At 42.3% G+C, this 21,255-nt stretch overlaps 1 protein-coding gene and 1 long non-coding RNA gene across 11 annotated transcripts in view; one reads left to right on the forward strand and one right to left on the reverse strand.

Moving 5' to 3' along the window:
* ZNF423 (zinc finger protein 423) overlaps positions 1-21,255 on the reverse strand; it is a 267,337-nt gene that overhangs the window by 27,895 nt on the left and 218,187 nt on the right. The gene's annotated exons all lie outside the window — the stretch shown is intronic.
* On the forward strand, positions 7,090-11,191 carry LOC111934621 (uncharacterized). Its single transcript, XR_002867323.2, has 2 exons — positions 7,090-7,673; positions 9,044-11,191. It is a non-coding gene; the product is annotated as an uncharacterized LOC111934621 (long non-coding RNA).

A 21,255-nucleotide genomic window follows, 5' to 3' on the forward strand; every position in this document is an offset into this window, starting at 1 on the left:
AGCTCAACCTTGTAACTGACCCTTATCTTTTTTTGATCTGTGGCCCCCTTGGGACCTTGGCTGGAAATCAACTGGAAAATAATCTGGTCACATATCAGAAAGAAAACTATTTATACTTATTTATTTATCCAGGTACAGCTCATATCTCCCTTTGACGACTCTGGCAGACTAAAGACACCCATCATATTCCCTCAGCGGTTTCAGTGGCTGTGCAGAAACACCCAGCTCTGCGCTGCAAGAAACCATACCAAACCCCCCTGCCACTGCAAAACACATACACAAAAATTGCCATGGATATCTGTGCTCATGACTTTACTGATATATTGCCAAAATCTTGCCTTGCTCTCAGCCTCTGACTTGCCCGTGCAGATAAACATACACCTACACCCCTTCCTGGATGGTTTAATATTTTATGTTGGTATCCGCTAATCATATTCTTTTGTGCTTTATCTCTCTGCTGAAATATGATTCTGCTTTCAAATTTATTTATATGATCTAGAATGGCATAACACTGATGTCTTTTATGAGCCGAAGATTGTTTAATAAAATCTTGCATTTCTGCTTCATCCTTATGACAATTTTACTATTATAAGTTTTCAAGGGATATGAGAGCTGTCCACTGTGGTTAGAAACATCACTTTAATGAAAAATGATAACACGGGGGCTTGGATTTTTCTAGAAACTCTATAAGGAATACCAGAAAAAATACAGAGTTCCCAACATGCATTTGTATATAATTTTCTTGGTTTTCCTTATATTTGTCTGTGGATAAGACTCATTAAAATCGGGTCGGTTCATCACAGATTTCCAGGGGATGGGCAGCCCAGACAGGGGTTTATCAGCACAAAGGGCAATTGCTCTTCTCCAGGTGGGGAGACTCTCAGGGGAAATGTGATTTGAGAAATCAGGGACTATATTAGGAGACAGAAGCCACAGGACTTGCTAGAGGATTCCTAGTAAAAAACTCCAAGATTACTTGTGATGTACTTCTTCAGGCTCAAAAAGGTATTCTTTTCCATGCTAAATTAACCTAGCCACACAACGGGCTTTAAACTCTTTCATCATCTTAGGGGGCCTCAAGCTCAAAATATGCAGAATTAGATGCCAAATTATTTATAGGGTAGCTTGTAAGTTCACTGCCTCCAGTATATGTCAGTACACTGCAATATTAAAATGACCATCAAAAAGAAGCATGGTCCCAGAGGGACTGGGGATGAGATTGCAGGAGTTTCCTCCTGCCTGTGAGTTCCTGTGCTGCTGCAGAGCCCCTGCCCCGCTCCGGGCCGCAGGCTCTGTGCTCCCACTGCACCACGCTCCTGGGGGGAAGGCTGAGCCCTGCACACATGGGATGGGGCTGCCAGGCCCAGCTTCATCAACTTAATTGTCAGTTTACAAGAAAAATAAAATCTGAAAGTTCAAAGGAGTTCATGGAGTTGTGTATCATCTATCTCTGACTGCAGAGCCCCAGAGAGGCCTGCCTGCAGAGCTTTATTTTAGATTTAGATATTAATCTGGGAAACTGCATAAAGATAATTTATAGAAATGCACACAATACTTTAGCACAACACCTTCACACTTTATCAGCCTTCCTCTGAAGGTGTCTTTTTTTAATACCCTGTATTAAAACTTTTTGTGGACTAAAGCCTGATAGGTCTGGCTGTGCCTTCATAATAGTTGATTAAGAAATAACTCCACTGGCTTCCATGCAAAAATGTAAATGCAAAACCCATACAGGAAAAGAAACATATGCTGTCTTTGAGTGTGCAAGTCCATACAACCACACACAGAATTAGATTTATCCAGACTAATGAACCCCTAGGAATGACTAGAGTTTAGTAAGAACACCTCATTCCCACACTTGAAGTCAAATCATGTATTTCAGTGTTTTGAAATACTTAGTTATGTTATTTCAAATTTAATGTGAATAACTGATGAAACTGAAGCAACACAGCCCTGAATCCAGGCCCGTGGCCACACAGCCCATTCCCTGCACTATCCTCCCTCATGCCACTGTATCATTGAAAACTAAATATACCTTATTGCTCCTGGTCTTCTCCCTGGGAGCAGCTCCCTGTACTGCTGCACAGCAGGAATACATTCATCCCCTCATCCTATTGACAATATCACATTGAAGAGCTGAGTACAGACAAACAGCAATAACTAGCATCTACTTGGCATCTATTCTTCTTGTGAAATTAAAAATTAAAATTAAAACATCATTATACTCTTATTAAACATCCCACTGGAATACGCCAATGCTTTAAAAACATGCAAAGCTTTAAACCTATTTTAAATAGGTGTAAAGCCCTTTTTTACTCCTTTTACAGGCCTGGCACATTCCCCAGCCTCAGCAGCAGGCCCCCAGAGCTGTGGGGTGCCCCCTCCCCACTGCATCCCACCCGAGCCTCTGCGTGTGGTGACCGTGGTCATACAGAGGCCACCGGAGCTGCCAGGATCTGCCAGCCACGAGGTGCCAAAGGCAAAGCCTTCCCTCCCACGGGCAAACCCTCCCCTGCCTGGGTGCAGGCTGGCACCTGCATCCCACAGCTACTGTTCAAAAGGCATTTGCCTTTTTGCTGGGTGCATTTTTGTGTGCTCAGAGGCAGGTTCCTGAGCTGGGGATGCAAGGCAGGGTGAGCAGCCCCCTGAGCTAACCCAGCACACCTGGGACAGCACACGGTGTTTGTTAAAACACCAACTCCCTCTGATGTGTATGGCTGATCCTCACATTGCCATTTCCCAAGTACACATTGACATGATAGACTTTAAATCTATCGTGTAAATAATCATCAGATTAATGGTCTCTAATAGTATATAATTAACATGACAGTCTACAAGCCAGTTGTTGTCAACTACACTCAGCAATGCATAGAGTAAGAGAAAGGCATACACCACTCCCATGATGGCATCAGGGAAGCAGAAAAACCAGTAAAAGGAGAAACAGAAATAAAACTCTTTAAAAAAACCACCTAAATGTACAACTTAACTGAGAAACACCGAAGGTTCTTTCAAGCATCAAAACCTAATAAATGTCTTTTTTTTTTTTTGAGTAGGAAGGTAGACTTTTATTTCCATCTGCAAAGAAAAATTCTATTATCCCTGCATTGGTGCAATGCCTCTTGAGTGAGTACAGGTGAATTGGCATAAGGGGCCTTATACTGATATTGCACATTCCGCATAAACATGGAAATATGTATCCAGCGATGTAAATTTTACAGTACTATCAGCTATGGTCAAATTAAAGATTACTTTAGTATAACTATCTCAGAAGTGGTGCAGTGGGCATAGAGTTAAAAATGCAATTGAAAACCAACCATGAGCATTATTTTTGTGGCAGATCACCCGAGACTGGCCAAATGCTGCACCCTCATTATGCTGGGGCAATTTGCACCACTTACTCAAATGAATGCATTTCTTTTAAATGTGTATTAATTTTGTTTTCTTATTAAGAAACAGTGCTCCTAGGGGAAAGTCTCTGGTTAAAAAACAATCTCTTATGGCATTGTTATCAACTTAAAGACCAAATTTCTTTGAGGTATCTACAGACAAGCAAAAAACCCAGACACGTCTCTCAGCTTTTTCTTGGAAAATAAAAATGATGGTTACCCAACTATCTTGACATAGGCATTCAGCACAACTGCACCAGAGCTTATTTGTTCATCTGAGGGTTGAACACATGTCACAGCCCAGCCCCAGAGAGGCTCCTGTCCCCCACCCTGCCAAGGTGCTCCTTCACTCCTTCTCCCCAGGACAAGGGCTGGAGCTCAGGGACACAAACCAGTTATTGGGGATAGCAAAATGAGATGCCACTGCAAACAGAGAGAACCAAGGGTGACTAAATAAGGTCTGGCTGGCTAAGATAGGTAACCGATTTTGCATGGCATGAATATCTCTCAGAGCTCGTTAAGTGCAAATATGCCCAAAAGAATGAACCTCCCCTATGAGACATATTTTAAATCAGGAATCCTAGGGTGCAGTAACGCATGATATTCCTTAAGGCAGTCAAAAAGAAGAATCTGCATGAAAACAAGAAAATATCTTAAGCATTTCTGCATTATGCAGACATATATTCTTGTACTGTGGGATTATGCACAAGTAAATGTACAGAGCCTCTCCTATTGATGTTGGTGGAATTTGCTTGATTAACACTCCACAGTCCAGGTGGAAATCAAACCCTGTGGCAGCTTCATCTTGAATAAGAAGAGAAAGTGCAACCCAGTGACTTTCTGGAAGAGATCTCACAGCTGAGCCAGGGCTCTGCATACACAGACTGTACAGTTACTCTGTCATGCTCATCTAACATACAAATGGGGATTACAATGCGTAAAATCTAATATTAACCTCATAACACCTTGACATGTTCTTTGTCCTGCACATGAGCCAGCCAGCTCGCACACTTCACATATGATCTGGAGCTGGACAGGCAGCACTGGAACAGCTGCCCTGAGCTCTACACAGGAGAGCTCAGGGCCAGCACAAACATCCTGTAGAGCTGGGAGGGGCACCAGTGGCAGGGAAACATGGGCAGAACCTTCTTCTGGAATCCTAAACTCAGAGGACTTTGGCTTCTGCCTTTGTAAACAAATTCCTTTCCATTTTACTATGTGAGTAGCTCGGTCAGGCATATATGGCTATTGGCAGATATTCTGTCAGTGCACAACATGGCCAGCTGGGTTTTATTTTTTTTAAGAAATACATTTTCTTCGTTTTTTATGTCATTAGCTTTTTAACCCATTAAGGAAAGCGATGTAGAAACTCTCACACTGTAGACAGACTCTGGAGAACATATATAGTCTGTGACAGAAAACTTAGTGTAGAAGATAAGGAAAGTCTGTATTTTTGGTTAAATAAAGGGATCTGGAAGAGCCAGTCCTACAGTGGTGCTGAAGCAGCCCTCTTCCAGCCACCTGAAAGTGCGAGCATGCCACACACATCAAAACACAGTGACATTCAGCAGGAGTCCTACAGAGATATTTTTGCTAAACTCACCTAGATCTCATGCTCATGGCATTATAAAGATTTTCTGGACTCTCTGCAACTCCTCTCGTTCTCAGAAATTACATTTAAAAATTTAAATAAATTAAAACAAACAAACAAAAAAACTTCACCCCAGGCCTCTGCCCAAAATGTTGCCTTGAAAGCACCAAGATATTCCCAGCAGGATGGTGCTTTCAGGGTGAGCACAGTACGGACTGGAGTCATGCAGAGGTGGCAGAGATCACTTGGAAAAATCCAAAGGTGTAGTTGGATTTCTGTAGAGAAAGGTCTGATGTGCAATCACTGACCTTGAAAAAGACTTAGGGGACTAATAAGTCCACATGAGAAGAACCATATTCCACAGCCCTGCAAAAGTTACTGAGAAAAAATGAAATATGAGAGGAAAGATCAAGCTGCTTTTCAGCTGTGCCCTTAAATAAAATAAGATTCCTAATCAAGCCGTCATGAAGTCCCTGCTTCAGCCAAAAAGGTTTCTCTCTATCAGAGATCTGCTCCCCACCATTTTATTCTTTCTTTGTGTTTGTTTTTGGTTTTGTTTTTTGGTTTTTTGTGTTTTTTGTGAGTTCTTATTTTAACCTCAGATTCAACAATCAGCATTAAGAAGTCGGCATTTGCTCCTATCACCCCAGAGAGGTAGGGAAGATACAATTGTATATATGCAAAATAGGTATGAACTCTGATAACAATACTTTGCCTGTAGGCAAAAATTGACTTTTTAAATGGCAGCCACTATAATAATGTTAGCCTAAGACCCACTCTTGCAGGATTTTCCTCTGCTTAGTAAAAACAAGGTACATGCTGATAGGTAAAGGAAACAGTTTGGGTACTGAAAATACAGGGAATGTTTTATTGGGAATTGTGGGGGACAAAATTGTATAATAAAAGTAAAAGGTCTGTCCCACTGAACTACAAATACAACTGCTGTACCAGCATGGAAAGTCTGTAGCCAGACAAGAAGGGCTGCCAAAAACTGCTCCTAAAGCTTGTTAGTCTCAACCAGTAACACCTGAAAAAGCCTTGGGATGCCTTTCCCACACAGCTTATCCTTTTGAAAAACTGCCTACAGAGGGCCTACAGAGGAAGGGTCTAAAGCAGTGGTCTATGGGTTGAGTGGTAAATGATGTCTACTCTTTACATTTTTCTTCCTTACGATTACCAACAGAAATGTATTTCTGCACAAGGGAAAGTGCAAGAACAAGGCCTCCTTTCTAAGCACACCTGAGGTGATCAGAAAAATCCATCTCCTCAGGGGAGCTCTGGGGGACCTGGGATGCCCTGGTGCCACCCATGTGCCTGAATTGCCCCAGCAGCTACAGGGAGCAGTGCCAAGGCCACCCAGCCCCAGTGTGACCAGCCACTCCACCAGGCACTGGCCCTGGCAGGTTCTGGGGCACATCCCAGGGAGAGGCGTGCAGGCAGCGTGGCACACATAACAGTTGAATCTTTGCAGCTAGATGAGCATCAATTATGCATTGTATCAAAATCCAAATGCTAGAGCATGAAGCAGGCAATTCAAAGAAACAGCATGAACAAAGCAAATGCCAAAGAAATGAAAAATATGTCCAAAACTGTGACAGAGCACTCGGCTACTTTTCACGTAACATCATCAATCATCTCTCATCGAAGATTTCAAATACTTGGGAAGAGATTACAAAAAGATTCAAAGATACAATATTTGTATTTTGAATGTTAATTTGACACAAAGGAGTGTGCATGAGGGAATGTTTATAATCAGCACTCCAATAAACTCACAAATGACTCTAGTATTTTATAAGCTTGTTAGAAACAAATCACTCCCTTAGCTTATATTTACTTACTGATGAATAATAAAAGGCCTCAATACACAAAGAGTAAATTCGAAATGTTTTCCTCTTGTTTTATCTTCTATGACAATACTGGAATCCTCTCGTTCAGGCTGTGATTCCCAAACATGTTTCTCCTGGTTTTATGGCTAAATATTGATTTCTCTGTACAAGCAGAGGCAGCTTTGAACCTTGGTTCCTGCCTCCATCCCCCGTGTAAAACAGATGCCCTGGTCTGGAGCTGAGCAGCAGTGGCTGGCCTTGCCCACTGCCCTCGTGCTGCCTGGAGGGGTGGGGAAGGGAGCACGTCCAGCTCTGCCAATTTACGCAGCAGTGGAGGTGCAGTCCGAGCACTCAGTCTGAGGAGGAAGAGGAGAAGATATGCACGCCTTGCACGCCTCCTGGAGCAAAGCACAGGACAGTCAAGCAAAACAGTATAAAAAGGGACTTTGCAATACTCATGAACCTGCAACGGTCCCGAATGAACACAGCAACTGCTTCAGTTGGTCTGCAAAGGCCTGGGCGAGGTGTCAGTACCATGCAGGCTTCTGTGACACCCAAAAACCCTGCACACCATTGGCACAACAGCCCAGTCATTGACCACAGCTGAAAAATCCCTTTAGCCTGTTTAAAACCACCAGGCTGCTTTAATGCAATACAAATCATGCTTCAGCAGACAACATAACACCTACACCTTCCAAATGCTATTAGTTATACACCAGCTCAGACCAAAAATGCTCTAGATGCAAGCACAGAAGAGCAGTGCTAGCCATCAAGCCCTGGCAGTAGCTGTGCCGTGGTACCCACGTGTGCCATGAGAGCTGGATTTCAGAAGTAATTGCTGCATGGGCCAGCGTGCTGGATTCATAAGTGGTAAGTAGCACAAATGGAGGGAAACCAGAGTTGGCAGAACAAAGCCTCATTTTTCTAATGTAACTAAGTGCTGAATGTGGTAATGGGAATTGTGGGGATACTTGTCTTTATGCTCTTATTTACCCAATAGAAATAATACAGGGATATTCTAATGCAGATTTTTACTTAATGTACAGTTAAGCATTACACAAACATTTTATTGTGGTCTGTAAAGATGATATATTTAGAGTAGCTGAAAAAAAATCAAACACTGCATTTAAGCATAAGTGCTTCTGGTAGACAAGCAAACACAGAGCAACTTTGCAAAGTAAATGTAACACAAGTTTTTGTTCTAGATGGCCCTGTTGATTCATGCATAGGCATCAAACACATCTTCACCACCCCTTAAAGACAAATCAAACTCTGCCATGGACCAAGCTGGCTGGACACACACCATCTTTGTCATTGCATTAAGATGCTGAAGTGAATAAACACAGCCAGGCCTGCTCACATCCCTGGCACTCACTGGTGCTGCAGAGTGTGAGGTGTGCGCTTGAGGCAGTTTCTGGAACATGCCTGGTGGTCTTCACAGGGAGCTGGGAATCACTGCAGCACTGCAGAATACATAACAAAGCTTGCACAGCCCCTATTATTAACCATGATTCAGGTGTGCATTGAGCTGATTAAGCAATTAGTCATTACAGACATAAAGCTTAGGATTCACATTTCCAGAGTATATTAGATGTTTTTATTTCTAAAATTGTTAATGGCAGAGCCATGAGAATAAAATTATTTTTTCACCCGTGAACAAGCCATAAAACATTGTACAGGAATTTACTAAGAAGTGTAACACTGACAAGCAATACACTTTCAAAATAAATCTCAGGGCTCCAAAACCATGGCCACATGGCACTGCCACAGCAATCCTCCTCAGGGACAGAAACCACATGGCAGGGAGCTCAGCTCCCTCACCTGCCACTCTGGCCAGCAGCTGGAGCAAAGGGAAGGCTGCAGATGGAGCATCCCAGAGATGCTCCATGGTGTGGGTGAGAGTCTGATGGAGGCAGACCAGGCAAAGGAAGGTGGAACACGGCTGTGCCACAGCAATGCTGCTGCCATCCTGTCATTTCCATGCCACTCCTATGGACCACTGCCCTTGCCACCCTCGCTGCCTGTAACACAGTGCCTCCAGCAGCACAGGGTGAGGTGCAGTGCTCTCAGGCACGGCTCTGTTTTAAAAGCAGTGCTGGTGTCTGAAACCCCAACCACTTAAGCCTGTAGCAAAGTTTATAGTTTGTGCGCAGGTATCTCTACAAGGCTGAGTGTAAAGACAAGCACCCCACAAACCATCAGGCAAGGGGGCCTACTCAGCCTCTGTTCTTCATCCCCAGGTGGTGCAGAGGAGTAGGGAGGCACAACATCCTCGGGGGAGAATTCCTTATACATTGTTCCAACATCAGCACTTCAGCCCCAAGAGAGAACAGTGACTAATCCCCAACCACTCAATAAACTTCATGCTAATGGATGCCAGGAAAAAACATACAATTTCTCAGAAAGGAAGATAATTACTGAGGGCATGTGAAATGCTAGAAATGCAGGAAGCAAACAGCTGAAGGAAAACCCATGTAGGACATGTCAGGGTTTCACAACAAAAATGCTGTCAACGTGCCACGGTGTGTGTCAGAAGCCTCAGTGCTCTTCAGTCTGAAGTCACTTGGATTTTCCCTATGGCCAGGGGCTGCAATTTTAACTCTCTAGATCCATCTTTGATGTTATTGAAACAGAGACATGAATTTGAAAAGGAAAGAAGTCATGTCATGAAGAAAACAGGAAAAATACACTTTCTGGGGGGGAAGGGTCACGGCAGTCTAAATGACAGAGTACAAAAACTACACCGCTCTCCATTTTTCCAGAAGTGTCCCAAGTACAGTGCCCTCTAGGATTTTCCTTTGAGTTATCCATTTATTTTTGAAAAGCTTTTCTGGAGAAAATAAGCTCTCCTTATTTCCAGGAATAAAAACAAAACAAACCGTCCTCAGACAGCTGGCAGGACAGGCAGGGCACAGCCCAGGCTCGCTCTGGGGCTGCCCCCTCTGTCTCCATGCCTGGCAGGTGTCTCTGAGGAGGGGAGCACACCAGCTGCTCTCAGCCGTGATTGAAGCCAGGCACCTCAGGCATGAGTGGTGACACTCCCAGGGCTTTCTGGCGGGGACTGTCCTGTGCCCAGCACCGTTGGCAGTGCTGTGCCACCCCACTGCCTGCACAGAGAGCATGGGCCAAGCCCAGCCCGGGCACTGGGCCCTGGATCACAGAGCAACGCGATGGCAACTTCTACAGGATGGCAAAACCTACAACGTCACTTACGCTGCTACTGACAGGAGCTCAAGCCTGCCTGTACCATTCCTGCTACCCACAAGTGAAGTCAGAGAAAGAATTTCTCACGAATCCTAGTCCTTGTGTCCCGAGTTGTCCAGCTGTCCAGTGGCACATTCCCTGCGGGCAGCTGCCAGCCCAGGCAGGGCAGGCGGGCCCCGTGCCCGCGTCTGACATTGGGAACAGCGTCTGAGCACGGCACCCAGCACGGTGTCTTCACTCACACGTGCTGAGTTGCAGTAACTGGGGAGAATTTTAAATGCTTTCATCCCACCATTTGGTTTCCTTTTGCTGTTCAAAGCAGAGGAAGTATTTATCAATAAAGATTTTAAAAAGAATTAATTATCACCATCATCAAGTCAAGCTCCCTGGTGCCTCGCTGTCCAGCACCTGCCCGAGTCCTCTCCCCTTTCAGTGAAGGATCTACCATCTCTGCACCATCCTTGTGCTTTGGAGCTCTAAAGCACTATTAAAATCAATTCACTTGGTGTCAAAAGCTCTCTTTCTTCTTGTACCCACCAGTACAGCTGTAATATTCATCAGATTTTTACCACCAGGATTAATGTTATAAAATGTCACTTGCTACAGTAAAATTTATCAACATTATTATATACCATAGAAACTGCCACCACAGACAAATGTACTACATTAAAATTTTGTCTAGAGCTCCCTAGAGGAAACATTTGCTGCAATTTGTGTAACAGTTTATATATTTATGCTATTTAATGGTACAAAGCAATAATTATGACTTCATTCACTGATAAGCAACAGCATTATATAAATCAGATGCGGATTTAGAACATGCCAGCTTTGTCACTGGCCTACTACTTGTAAATTATGTTGCTGTTAAAAAAAAAAATCTAAGCAAATATGAGTTAGCAGCAGGAAGCTAATAATGTGCCTCCAGCTGTTCCAGTTAACCTGCAAATGTGGCCATCTGCACCTCAGGAGAAAAAGAAAAGGAGAGATAGAGGGAGGGAGGAAAAGGAGAGAGAAGCTCCCACCAACGCCAGCACAAAGCCTAGGCCCTGAGCAGTAGGAATGACCTTGCTCCTCATGACCAGACAAGCACATATTTAAAATCAGAAAAGTTACCAAAGAATAAAGGACCTTTTCTCCCCTAGACCCACAGGAAAAAAAAAAATAAAAAAGAGAGAAAAAAAAAATCCTTTCCATTGCCTTTTTTCTAGAACAGGCTGTCTTTCACATCTGAGGTTATTATTTACTGCATTGCAGGTCTATCCAATGAACAGGTTTTTCTTAAAACTTTTGCCTTTCATTTCTACTTTTTAACACCTCTTCACAGACCCATCTTGTATTATTTTTTTTTTTAAATGGTGGTCATTGTAATAGATTTATTCCTGCTTCAGACAATTTAAAATGGATCTGCAGGGCACAAAAGCTGAACTATCAAACAAGACCGAAATTCTCAGATAGAAAGTCACAGATCTTGCAGTGCACAGCAGCTTCACTCCTACCTTTGGGTTCATGGGGATGAGGTGTCCTTAGGACATGCGAGCAGTGTTTGCTCAAAGATTATTTTACAAGAGACTTCTGTGGAATCTGGGTCACAAGGAACTGACACAAAATATTCCCTTTGACATTCACCCACACACTGAAGAGGCAGTGGCTGAAAGTGCAGGTCCTGTACATTGTTACACTTTGGTAATCCAACAGCAGTTTAATACTAACAATTCTCCAAGATCCGTGTTAGCAAGGGCTCTCCAATACAGCTCCTAGAAAAGGATGGTGAGGGTCTCAAAGGATATTTTAATTTCCTTTTAAAGGTCTGACTCTGTAAAACAATGAACTTAATTCCTGTGAAGGGCATGAGGTCAGAGGGATCAGCACACCTCTCCAGACCTGCACCACTCTGCCTCACCCTCACTCTTACACAGCATCTTTGTGCTGCCAATCCACCCCCAGCACCCCAAAAATGTCTTGTTCTGGAACAGTTATCGAAGCTGCCATTGACTTTGAGATACTCAAATACACTCAGGATTATCATCACTCTTAAAGTTAAAAAATCTCATCTTGCTACTTCCAAAATTCAGCAATGCAGTTTGTTTCTGTGTTTTAGGTGCACATCTGTTTGCACCACTCCAAGTGTCATAGATTTGATATAACTCTTAAAGTACTGAAAGTGCCCAATATTAAGCCTTGTGAACCCTGATCACAAAGGTGGGCAGCATGAGCTCCGCAGAGCACATCACAGTCACAGAACAGGGGATCTATACCTGAGCAGTGTTGTATGGACCTGACTGCTATTATTGCATTTTCACCAAGAAAACGTGATTTATCTTCATTCCTATTTTTGTAACTGTAACTCCTTCCAATGCTAACTGCATTTACAGAGATTTATAATTTGCTTGAAAGATTAACTCGGGCATATATAATTTCAAAGAAACAAAACCAATTTTGTTTCTTGAAAATACTGAATTTACTTTAAACTGGTTTGGTGTGATAATGTTGGGGCACATGTCTGTTTTTAAATCCATCTTTAATGTTTTTCTCTATTTAAGGGTTTTGTGGCCCTATGCTGTTTAACACTTTAAGATGAAATACCTTACCCTGACGGTACATGCAATCAGTAACTGATCTTTTCCAAACATTTACACTACACTTAGGGGATGTTGGTGGATATGATAAAAACTGTGATTTGCAGTAGGTTAAAGAACCAATAGTTGCATGCTGACTCAGTAAGTTACCAGCATTTACCCTCTGAACTGAATTAACCAAAGTACCAGCAGTGTGATCAGTCTGGTTAGGGAAAGGCATGAGGAATCTCTCCAGAGGAAAATAATCCTTCCAGGTAAACCTGTAACTTCATCTGGCCTTTCTAAAATTAATTTAATCTAGAAATTGCCACATCTTTGAAAGCAGCTGGAGTGATGCTCTACTTTTCAATATCAGAATATTCCTAACAGCAAACAACATATACAAATTCTTCAAGTGTCACTGAATATCCAAACATAGTGGGATATTTTGTGCACATAGCACAGTTCTGGTGTTGTCCATTTAATTACACCAAACCTCAGTTTAGTCCACTGCTGTCTTCAGAGGTAGCAAGCAAAGCTGGTCAACATCTACATCAAAATAATCTCTGGCCATGTATCCCTGAGTCTTCATCAAGATTGCCAGGTGATGTTGCACAAACTGTACATGTCAATATGTGTGGAGTTCCCAGGTGCTTTAGCTCACAAGGTCTGACTGCTCCTCTCTGGTGGGAATCCATGTGTCTATTTCCTGTCCCTATCTGTTCACTGCTCAAAACAGCACCAAAAAGAGATCCTAGATATATGCAAATGACCCATAATCCTCATATATAAAAAAACCCCTTCACATTGCCTTAATGAACTAGGAGGGGTAGTGTCAGATGGATTCTCATGTGAGCATGAATAACAGAAAAGAGAAGCAGATGGAAAGGGGCATAAACAGCTTTTTTTAAACTTGTTAATAAAAATATTGTTAAAACACCTTGCTTTAAAATATAAACCTAGATATTTGGTTTGTTTAATTTTGTCAGAACAATTCTGTTCCCTTCTGGCACTAAGATGGGTGATGACAGCAGAGAACCCTATGCCAGTGAGCAGCCCACATCCTTGGAGATGCTCACCAGCATGCAATGCCCTGCTGGCCTCTCCTCAGCCACGGGAAATCTCCCTGCTATTTCTCAACTCTCATTCCTGACACTCCACAGAGTTTCACATAGCACACTGAGATGCCAATGAACAACTCGAGTAAACTCTCCAACTTAGCAAGAAAAAGTGGGGGTGGAAAAATTTAACTCCCAAGGAGACAGTGTGAAAAGGTCAAAAGACATGGTCAAATGGAAGTCTTTCCAATAGCTCCATGGTGCCACAAGCATTCACACAACACATTTACATCAGGGAGGTGAATAAATCTAAATGTTTCTCACACTCAAAAAAGACAGCGCACGTCTGCAAAATGGTTTTTTGGGGCAATATAGTTAAGGGGGAAATGGTTACAAGCTCATACAAATAATGCTGTGACATTTTTGTTCCCTCCTTATTGACCTGAACAATCTGATCCAGAATTGTTATGCAAGTGGCAGAAATACAGAATGAATTTTTAATAGCCCTGTGTATGAAAGAGAACAAAATTTCATAAAAGATGTTAAAGCCGTTTCCATAATGCTGGCTTATGTAGCTCTCCACAAAAATAGGCACTCTCAACTACAACAGTTAATCCTTAGGATTTACAACACATCATAACTCATTCCTGCTGTACAGAGGAATCCATCTCTCAAATGCAAGTGATCTTGCAATCACAGATGAACTCCAGTACTTAAGTACGATGGGATATGTTTCACAGTGTCAGACCTAATTTTCAGCCTTGACTTTGATTTCCCCTGCCTTGGTGGGTTCCAGGCAGACCCTCAGTGTTACTCTAATGTAGCTTTTTTGTGGTTTTAATATGAATATTGTGTCAAGAAGCTGAGATATTAAGAATGACAATACATTATTATTGCAGCAGGGAAATCTCCAGAGTCCTAGAAGTAGGATTTTGAAAACCACAGTAAAAAATCAATAGCAATCCACAAGAATTCATAAAGGAAATGTGTCAGTCAGCACCTCTGAATACAAATCTTAAATTCTAGCCTAAGCAGGCTGGACAAATACAAGTCATTTAAAAGGCAGAGGAGATGAACGTACCCCAGCTTTTCAGGCTGCAGGAGGGAGCCTGTCTTGCTTGGCTGGCCCAGGAGTGCCTGAGATGCCCTTGCCCTTCTCTGCTGGAGCCCCGAGGCCAGCCCCAGCCCCAGCCTGCCTGAGCCAGCGTGTCTCTGGTGGTTGCACGGACAAGTAAGATGCTGCATCCCTGACACTGCCTGCACCCAGGCTCCTCCCTCGAAAGCAACCATCCAACAGGATGTAGGAAAAAAAAACAGCTCATCTGTATTCCCTGATAATTGTGATAATGAAAAGAAATGCCAAGAACTGTACATACAGACCTTTGATGAATTCACGGCCAGACATCTGCTTGCACGGTAGCTGGCCCGTGAGCTACTTCCAGCATCAGGACTTAGTATTGCTTGGGTTTGATTTACATAATCAAAAATACCCACAAAATCAATTAATTAAACACTTCATTTGTATATAGCTAACTATGTATTAATAAAGTGTTATCAAAGCTTCTTAGTGCTTCTCTCAGGAAGAAGCCTGTTTAACTAGCATGGAAAATAGAAGGTATCACATACAGAAATGTCCGTAAGGCAAATGCAAACGGACGGCCTTTGCCATCTCAAATGTTGCCCAGGGACTAGCTACATCTGAACAGGGCTTATTCTCATCATTCAGATCACTTGCCACACTCTGACTTTGAAAGAAGTTTTTGAAAGAAAAAACAACCTGCAAGGTGCTAAAGATGAATGGTCTTGCTCTCTTCAGTAAGAGTTCGTAGCGGTGCTCAGAAGGAGAAAAAGTCTTTCTCTGGACCTCACTCTCCTGTACAATTTGCACAACAGAAAAGCTGGGTTTGATTCACAAAAGAGGTGAAGTTATAAGCAGAGGAAGCACACAAAGATTTGAGTCCAAATCCAGTAAAAGATGTTAAGAGTTGGTTAGATACTCTCAGTACCTTCCTACAATCTCTGCAGCCTGTGTGCTTTCCCACTGCTACTCAAAAACACCTTTAAAAATAACTGCTACAATTTTGGAGGGGAAAGGCCAGAGGACGTAGCTCTGATGGTGGTCCACGGGTTTTAGTTCTTACTCAGGAGACTTCACAACTGTTTTTAAATGGAAGTACATAGTGCTCCCTGGCTGAGTGACACAGAGGCACTGCCTAATGGCCAAGGAGGATCTGCTGGCAATGGCACTGAGGACTTCCACAAAGCCCAGGGGCTCCAACTTCAGCAGCTTTTCTAGTCAAGGCCATGGGAAATGCTGCTAAAAACTGCAGCAGTCATTCAGGGCAACCATGAGATGTGGTTCACTGTACATGTGCTATCTATTATGCATACTATTTATTAATTTATGTAGATTGGTAGACTGCATGACCAAAAACATGCCATCAGCAATGATGGGCATCCAAGCCTGCAGTAAAGGCTTCATCCAAAATTAGTTTCAGTCATTGAAAGATTTTTTTTTTTTTTTTTTTACTGCTTACAGGGAATATTGGTTTAGGATCTGATAGCACCGAGAGAAGCTGCACTAGTCATAGTCACAGGTAAAGCAGGGAGAAAAATCAATTTAGAGAGCCCTATTGATACTTGATTTGATAGATCTTAACAGCAGAACTCTCTGAAGGATGATGTCACCATATTGCAAAATTATTTAAGCTTACAGTCCCTGTTCTACTGCATGTCCCAGCCCAAAGTGAAGGGATCAGATCTCCACAGTCAGGGTAGAAACCTTTACTGTGCACACTGGTATTGATGCACAAGGGCAAATGTTGTGAAAGCTTTTTATAAGGTTTTGGTTTTGAGCTTAAAAAGTCAAATACCACCACAAACCCACTGACAGATAAAAACAAAGCTGGCACATAATGCTGCTTACCTGTGCTTTCTCCACACCTTGTATCTATTTATTCCCATGACAGCAGCACCCACTTCGACAACATGGGTTTTTCTTTCTTTCAGCAGAGCAAATTAGGAATAACCACACCAAAGCCAACACTACTATACTGATGAAAAAATTAATCAGCAATGAACTCACACCCTGGGATTTTCTCAAAAATTTTACAGATCTGTTAGTACTGGATTCTCATTCTGCCCTAGTTACCAGATGCGAATTGGAAGGGCATTGAAAGGACAATAGATGTGCTGATATTTCCTAACTAAAGTTATAACATATTCTGACAAAAGTAGCATTCATTCCTAAGATATATCAAAACAAAAACAAAACCTCTTGAATCTGAATTTGATTTTTTTTTTTTTTCTGAATTGCCTCGTTTTCTTTCTTTATCTCCCACAGCTGAGTTCCCAAATGCAGGATGTTCATTGTCAATAAACACTGTGCAAATACAGGCAAATAAAGGGGATCAGCAGAATGAGCTGCTTGCAATTACTGCCTTATCCACGAGAGAGCACAGTAACCTGAGCACATCCCCAGCCTTTAGTAAGTGCCTCGTCTACGTACACAGCACTGTATAACTCAAAAATTATAATTAAAATGTCTTAGCTCCTGTATTTATAGTAACATTTAAACTACTGTGCTTTCTTGAAGTCAGAGTCATTTACTTGAGAACAGCACACTTTACGGTGAACAGATCTTTGAAACTATACCATGGGGATATGGCACAGCCACATGTAACTCAATATATGTCAACAGCTGTAAAAATATTGGTAGGAGAAGGGAAGGAAAAGCCATGAGCACAGATCAAGTGCCCTGTCTCTCACATCTGACTGTTTTCAGATTCTCACTCACTCCTCTCCTCCCCGCCCCCCCCAAATAATTGGGCAATTTCGGTGCAAGCTGTCATAAAAGCCAAGGCTTCTTTGAGGTTGAATGATCAAAAAGGTTATAAATGAAAATGATTTCAATGTTGGAGGCCTAGTGAGTGACCAAGGCACTTTCTGTAGCAGAAGGGTTTGTTCTAATCTTACCAACTGCACGCTTTCGTCAGAGCATATTCCTAGGGAGTTCACAGCTCCCCAGGGCGAAGCTACAGTAAATTCTGACTAATCCCCTCTGCATACAAATGAGCCCCTGGTAAGAGAAACTGCAGGGTGAGGCAGCTTATACACAGCACTGATTCTTCAGGTCTGCACCTTCAGAAAAAGCAAACAAAATGGCACTATATATTTTTTTCTTCAATGGGACAAGCTTTCTGAAAAATAAAGCCTTAAATCCTAAAATGCAGGACAAGCTGGAAAAAAGGAGGGAGTGCAAAGAAAAAAGAGTGTCCCTCCTCTCCTGTGCCCAGGCAGTGGGCTAACAGACAGTATCACCCCTTTAAAAAATTAATGAATTTAAACTTCTGCTTTATTAAGGGAGCAGTAGTTTTGAACTAAAATTTCACGTAAAAGGAACATGGCACAAGATAAAATATTTACTAGCCTATTATGAAATAGCAGGATCAAAACCTGCACTTCCATTGGTTGGCATCACTGTATCGAAATACTATAGTGCACCAAGTCATTTATATTCATTCCCTGGCATTTCAAGGGATCTTTAAATGTTAAATTCTGCACCTATTGCTGCTTTAAAAGTCTTAAGCATTTCTCAGTGCAAGATGTGATTAATTTTTCCAGCTGCGCGTTACTTAATCACAGAGCATATATTTGGTATAATTATTAACTCTTGACAACATGGGATGCTCCTGCTTCACAGAATTCCTGGGAAGCAGCTGGGTGCAGAGCAGTGAGAATGGCTGGTGATGTTGGCAGTACCCACCTGGCAGAGCTGAGGAACAGAAGAGGAAGAGGCTGCAGAGTCATCCTCTCTAGATGTGGGAGCACTCTGCTCTGCATGGCAAGAGCTTTGGGCACTCAGCACCCTTTGGGATATAACGCAGAGAGCTCTCAGTAAGAATCACATGGAGCTTTTCTTTCTGCAGACCCGCAGAAAGTTGCCTCTGTTTTGGATATGTACAGAGCCTGGGATGTTTACACCCTGCAGCCATTTAAATGCAACTCAACACACAAACCATCCCAATACCTTGCATATGGTTTAATATGATGCAATTTTCATGTATTCGCATCAGTCATGGGGTCAAGATGTACACAGATTCCATTTTATAATCTCAAATTTGGTGTTTCTTGGAGATGATTCTGAAAGCTATAAAGGTATTTAAATACTCTACAATTCAACCTTAAAAGTTCTGGTTCAGATTCCTCCTTAACATTAAGCTTCTAAGCTAATAATTTTCTAATGATGTTTTGTGCTTAAAATTGTTCATTCGAACCTCGCAGCTTACCCTAAAACTTATTAACTAAAGAAAGTAAATGCTCTTATACAGTGTTGGGGTATTAAGAAATAATCTAATCAACCAAACCCAAAATGTTGGCTGAGGAAACACTGCTGAATAGCCAATCCAACAGAGCCTTAACATGCCACAGGGATGGATCTGCACCAAGCCTCCACTCTGCTTCACAGCCAGCACAGCCCTTGGAGAGCGTGTGAGCAGCAGGCACTGCAAACCCAGCACCTCTTTCCAGCTGCGCTCCCGTCTGCCCTGGAGGGGAGGAAGGGGGGGCTTGCAGATAAACCCCTCCTGAGCTCCAGGGCTTCTGATATGTCCCACACACCTTCCCAACCTGTCCCTACCTTTTTGGTAGTGGGAGGCTGCCAGAAAGAAATCTTGCTGTAGTTAAAAAAAAAAAACAAAAACACAAAAACCCAACCAAACCACAAACAAAAACCCCACAAAACATTTTAAAGTAGCAGCACTCCCGTTTACTTGCCACAAGACAATATTATGTGTTTTGCACTCTGCTTCAGCCATAAGGAATTTCAGTCTATAAAAGGCACCACTGCACTGAAGGGGGGACTCTGTACCACTCCATGGAAAAGAAGTCTCCCATCGCAATCAGGAAAGTGTGTTATAGGGATGACCTTCTGACACAAAGCACAAATCTATCAGTTTGCCACTTTTACATGCTTCTGGTATTTATCTCTTCTGCACTCCCAACTCGTCTTTTAATTAGACAAACTCTCATGAAAGTCAACAAGAGTTTTGTCTTACTGAGAGCTGGGTTGGAACATAATTGGATCACAATTCCAGGGGTGACAATGAATAAAATGAAGTTCTAGATAGGTACCAAAAGTGCAGAATCTTTGTAGTTTTAAAATTAAGTATTCTGGGGGGAGGACTGCAGCCGAGACTTCACCATCTCCCCCAGGAGGAAATGCTCAGCTCTTCCATCTGCAAATCCAAAGGCACCACTGCAGATATCAAGGTGTGCCAGCGCCCAGACCCAGGAGCCCAAAAAGGATGAAGAACAATAGTTATTCAATGGCATAATTGATGACACATCATTATGCTCAGCAGCAATTCTGACATACTGCTGAAATTTCCAGACAAATAAGCAGAGATCAGTTTCATACCACACCTACAAAATATGGACAGGTATAATGTTTAAAGGAGAAGCTAATACTAACACATATGGTGTAAAGGAGAGTTCCTTTTTTTCTTTCTGTTTCTGAAGTAGACTAAGGACCAAATAATGGAACAGCCTAGAAGACAATGTCAAAGTGTGGCAGCTTTAGCCAAGAGTGTTCCAGCACGAGGCTAAGAAACAAAGCTGCTGTGGAACAGAACTGTACAGCAGCAAACACTACACAGTACACACTACAACTATGCTTTGCAAGAATATACATATTTAAAATCCTGATGAAATAAATAAGGCTTCTAAGTGACCTGTATGGTGAGTTTTCCTTTAAAAAGGCAGGAGCAACTGAAAGCCAAGTTCTTGCTGCCGAATTCCTGGACACAGTTTCCAACTATTCCAATCAAGCAGCTCTGTGGTTGGGCTGGGATTTCAAACTTGCCACAGTATGAAGTCCAGTTTGGGCTATATTCCCTTCCCTCTCTCAGCTTGATGAAGGCTTCCCCACAAAATCAAAAGGCTTACTGTCAAGTTTTCGATTGGTCTGGGCTTCATGCTATCATATGTGTGGTGATGGCAAGGAATATGAATGCGGCTCTGGCTCCACCATGGGGCCTTGAGGTTTCGTCCAATTCATCCAGGGACCTTATGAAAGTAGAGCGGGTCTCTTTTCATGTATATTCCGACTGCTGAAATTCCCTAGATGCACTGCAGTGTGCAAACGCGGTGTAAAAAAGAACAATAGCTCGAGAAAAACTGAGGCAAGTCTACTGAGTATGCTTAAGATAAACCAGCCAGGCTAATGCAAAAAAACCCTGACAGACAATCTTCTGCATTTATAGCTTAATGAAAATAAAACCTTTTAGAAGTGGAGAAAGCTTCTGCATTCTGGCAAATATAAAATTGCCATGTTAACTTATAAAAATTGATGTATGTCTCAAAAATGTAAATATGTAATATTCAGATCCTCATGTGTTCAGATGAGATTAGATAGCTAGAAATATTCCAAGCCTAATAAAAGAAAATAAAAACCCCAACAAAATTCACAAGAAACCTCCCTCCAAAATCTCAAACACATTAATTCTCTTTGTGCACTGATTCATTCACCTACAACTGTCCATGTTAGGAAGTTAACAGAAAACTAAAATCTCCTAAGTGATGCAGATTGCAGGATATCATTCCTAAAATGAATGAGAAAAAAAATCCTCAAAAGCT

The sequence above is a fragment of the Cyanistes caeruleus genome, chromosome 12 (assembly GCF_971803275.1).
Source record: "Cyanistes caeruleus chromosome 12, bCyaCae1.hap1.1, whole genome shotgun sequence".
Classification (NCBI taxonomy): Eukaryota; Metazoa; Chordata; class Aves; order Passeriformes; family Paridae; genus Cyanistes; species Cyanistes caeruleus.